Below are 4,819 nucleotides of genomic sequence, written 5' to 3' on the forward strand. Positions count from 1 at the left end.
GTAAAAAAGTCATAGTATAGCATGTCAAAAAAGGTCATAGTATAGCATGTCGTAAAAAAGTCATAGTATAGCATGTCGAAAAAAGTTATAGTATAGCATGTTGAAAAAAGTCATAGTATAGCATGTCATAAAAAAGTCATAGTATAGTAAGTTGAAAAAATTCATAGATACGCATGTCTGCAACAAGCATCGTATAGCAGGTCGAAAAAAAAGTCATGGTATCATCAAAAAAGTCATAGTATAGCTGTCTAAAAATCATAGTGTAGCTTTCGTAAAAAGTCATAGTATGCATGTCGAAAAAGTCATAATATAGCATGTCGTAAAAAAGTCATAGTATAGCATGTCGAAAAAATGTCATAGTATAGCATGTGAAAAAAGTCATATATAGCACGTCAAAAAGTCATAGTATAGCATGTCAAAAAAGTCATAGTATGCATGTAAAAAAGTCAATGAGCATTTTGAAAAAAGTCATAGTATAGCATGTAAAAAAAGTCATAGTATAGCATGTCAAAAAGTCATAGTATAGCATGTCGTAAAAAGTCATAGTATAGCATGTTGAAAAAAGTCATATTATAGCATGTCGTAAAAAAGTCATAGTATAGCATGTCGAAAAAAGTCATAGTATAGCATGTCGTAAAAAAGTCATAGTATAGCATGTCAAAAAAAGTCATAGTATAGCATGTCGTAAAAAAGTCATAGTATAGCATGTCGAAAAAAGTCATAGTATAGCATGTCGAAAAAAGTCATAATATAGCACGTCGAAAAAGTCATAGTATAGCATGTCGTAAAAAAGTCATAGTATAGCATGTAAAAAAAGTCACAGTGTAGCATGTTGAAAAAAGTCATAGTATAGCATGTAATAAAAAAGTCATAGTATAGCATGTCAAAAAAGTCATAGTATAGCATGTCGTAAAAAAGTCATAGTATAGCATGTTGAAAAAAGTCATATTATAGCATGTCGTAAAAAAGTCATAGTATAGCATGTCAAAAAAAGTCATAGTATAGCATGTCGTAAAAAAGTCATAGTATAGCATGTCATTAAAAAGTCATAGTATAGTAAGTTGAAAAAAGTCATAGTATAGCATGTCGAAAAAAGTCATAGTATAGCATGTTGAAAAAAGTCATGGTATGCATGTCATTAAAAAGTCCATAGTATAGTAAGTTGGAAAAAGTCATAGTATACAGGTCGAAAAGTCATAGTATGGCATGTCGAAAAAAGTCATAGTAAGCATGTCGAAAAAAGTCATGGTATAGCATGTCATAAAGTCATAGTATGTAGTTGAAAAAGTCATAGTATAGCATGTCGAAAAAGTCATAGTGTAGCATGTCGTAAAAAAGTCATAGTATAGCATGTCGAAATTCAGATAGAGCAGGTCAAAAAAGTCATAGTATAGCATGTCGTAAAAAAGTCATAGTAATAGCATGTCGAAAAAAAGTCTAGTATAGCATGTCGAAAAAGTCATAGTATAGCATTTCGAAAAAGTCATAATAAGCACGTCGAAAAGTCATAGTATGCTGTCGTAAAAAAGTCATACTATAGCATGTAAAAAAAGTCATAGTGTAGCATGTTGAAAAAAGTCATAGTATAGCATGTTGAAAAAAATATAGTATAGCATGTCAAAAAAGTCATAGTGTAGCATGTAAAAAAGTCTAGTTAGCATGTCTAAAAAAGTCCTAGTATAGCATGTCATTAAAAGTCATGAAGCATAGCATGTCATAAAAAAGTTATAGTTGCATGTTGAAAAAAGTCATGGTATAGCATGTCATAAAAAAGTCATAAGTCATAGTAAGTGTCGAAAAAGTCATAGTATAGCAGTTAAAAAAGTCATAGTTAGCAAGTTGAAAAAAGTCATAGTATAGGCATGTCATAAAAAAATCATAATATAAGTAAAAGTCTAGTATAGCATGTCAAAAGTCTAGTATAGCAGTCGAAAAAAGTCATAGTATAGCATGTCTAAAAAAGTCATATATAGCATGTCATAAAAAAGTCATAGTTAGTAAGTTAAAAATCATAGTGTGCATGTCGTAAAAAGTCATAGTATAGCTGTCGAAAAAGTCATAGTATGCATGTCGTAAAAAAGTCATAGTATAGCATGTCGAAAAAAGTCATGGTATAGCTCATAAAAAAGTCATAGTATTAAGTTGAAAAAAAGTCATAGTGTAGCATGTCGTAAAAAGTTATGTATATCTCGAAAAAAGTCATAGTATAGCATGTCGAAAAAGATCATAGTATACACGTCGAAAAAAGTCATATTATAGCATGTCGTAAAAAAGTCATAGTATAGCATGTCGTAAAAAAGTCATAGTATAGCATGTAAAAAAAAGTCATAGTATAGCATGTCAAAAAAAGTCTAGTAGCATGTTGAAAAAGTCATAGTAAGCATTATAAAAAATCATAGTATAGCATGTCTTAAGTCATGCATAGCTGTCATAAAAGTCATAGTATAGCATGTCAAAAAAGTCATAGTATAGCATGTCATAAAATTCTAGTATAGCAGGTCATAAAAAAGTCTAGTATAGCATGTCGAAAAAAGTCATAGTATAGCATGTCGTAAAAAGTCATGCATTGGAAATGATAGGATATCATATAAAATCATAGTTTAGCAAGTAGAAAAAAGTCCTAATATTGCATGTCGAAAAAAGTCATAAAATAGCATTTCTAAAATAGTATGTCTTAAACAAATGGTATAGTATGTCGAAAAAAGTCATAGTATAGCATGTCAAAAAACGTCATAGAATAGCATATCATAAAAAGTCTCATTAGAGCATGTCATAAACTAAAGTAAGATTTAGAAAGCGTTTTTGCTGTGAACTTGTAGTTTATTGTTTTCTTTGTTTTTCTCTCATATGATGCTCAGTTCTTGAGTGTGTGTGTGTGCATATATATATATATATATATATATATATAATATATACACTTATATATATATAAGTCATAGTATAGTATGTCTAAAAATACATTAAAAAGTCATATTATAGACTGTCGAAAGTGTTAAAAAAGTTACAGTATAGCATGTCGAAAATGACATTAAAGTCATATTATAGTACGTCATAAAGTATTAAAATGTCACAGTATGTAGAAAGAGTCATAGTATAACATGTCGAAAAAAGTCAGTGTAGTACGATGAAAAAAATCATTAAAAAACCACAGTATGGTCAAAATATGGAATGTCTAACAAAGTCAGTACAGCCATTTGGAAAAAATCAATGTATAGTATGTTGAAAATGGTGAATAAAAAAGTCATAGTATAGCATGTTGAAGAAGACGTTAAAAAGTCATATTGTCGTATGCACCATCAACCAAGGCAGATTCCCGGTAGGAGCTGCTTACCTGGTAATAAATCTTGTTCTAGTACCGACGCTGATGAAACCATAAAATCCAATTCGGCACTCCCTCTCTTCACTCACTGTCTAGCTCGCTCGACCACCAAGCCGATACCCACCACATATTCTACTTTTAAGAATATTTTGCAGATGGTACCGACGTATTAAAGCTAGGGTACAGAGTGAGATGTCGAAAACATTCGTGGCTGTACTTGCACTTGCACACACAGATCCCAGATTGGGATTGTGTATTGCTTTACAGGCCCCCAACACAGTTGTTAGCAGTTCAATATCAATGACCCTCATGTTGTCCTCTATCAATGTTCTTTTTAATTCCCCAAAATAACATGATTGATTCCACACAACGCTCTTTGGCAAGTACAAATCTCTATTTTCATTAATTTTGGGGCGTCTTATTCAATTTTATAGCATTTGAAAAACAAATTGAAGTGTTTTTTAAATAGTATTGAGTAAAAGTCGACATATTCCAGTCTGTGATTATCCATCAACATCCATTCCTTTAATTTTAGTCTAAATAATTCCTAATTTCTGCTTTTCTAACTCAAACATTAGGTGTAATTTCCTGTAAATGAGGTTTATCGACCATAAATTCCAAAAATAACTGTAAAACTAAAGTCAATAAAGTTAGTGTTACATAGTGTTGAAAATGTCAAAAAAAATGACAAACATTTAAAAAAGAAAAACCGTCAAGTGTTAAAAAAAAGGGACAAAAACATAGAAAGCGTCAACAAAAATATTGATTTTTAATTTGGATGGGAAGACAACACGAGGGTTCAAGACAATCACAACCTTTATGGCAGATAGAAGCTCCTTTGGTGATTAATAAACACCTGAAGTTACGCTGGAGTTGCATGAATAAGCACTTTGATGAACCAGATCCAGGGTAGCCGAAATGGGGTTCCTCAGGAGGGGGGGCTGGGTCTCCCTTAGAGACAGGGGCTTAAAATGGAATTTACTATCTGTATGTTTGCATTTCCCCTAACTGGGCATTGGAAATGAAGAATTAACCAGAGAGATCACAGTGCTGATCAGGGACATCAGGCACTGTGAGGCAACTCATTCAGGTAGATTTATTAAAAATAGAAGCTATGAGGCCAAACGAGTCCGGCCTGTTAGTCTTTTTTTGTGTGTTCAACAATTCCACCAGAGCAAAACACGAGACCTGCCTGGTTGTGCTTTCAATTATCAAGTCAGGTTTTCTTTAGTCTTTAACTCTGGGGCTAGTTTAAAGGTCCAATGTGTAGGAGTGTCTCCCATCTAGCGTTGAGATCATATCATCACAATCAACTCTCTCGTCCCGCGCAGCTCCAAGTACGTACACTCTAAGAAATAAATCCATAAAATAACAGAAAAAGCGTTGTCAGCTCATTACCTGGACTTTCTACCATAATTTAAAAACTGAATTTTTCAGTTAAATAACTGTGTCAATGATAAAAAAAAAAAACTTTCTGTTATATTGTAAATTAACAGAAAT

At 32.0% G+C, this 4,819-nt stretch overlaps 1 long non-coding RNA gene across 1 annotated transcript in view; it reads left to right on the forward strand.

Annotated features, from left to right (window-relative positions):
* Positions 1-4,819, forward strand: part of LOC116701147 (uncharacterized) — an 11,362-nt gene that overhangs the window by 2,428 nt on the left and 4,115 nt on the right. The window lies entirely within an intron of this gene.

Source organism: Etheostoma spectabile, chromosome 13, assembly GCF_008692095.1.
Source record: "Etheostoma spectabile isolate EspeVRDwgs_2016 chromosome 13, UIUC_Espe_1.0, whole genome shotgun sequence".
Classification (NCBI taxonomy): Eukaryota; Metazoa; Chordata; class Actinopteri; order Perciformes; family Percidae; genus Etheostoma; species Etheostoma spectabile.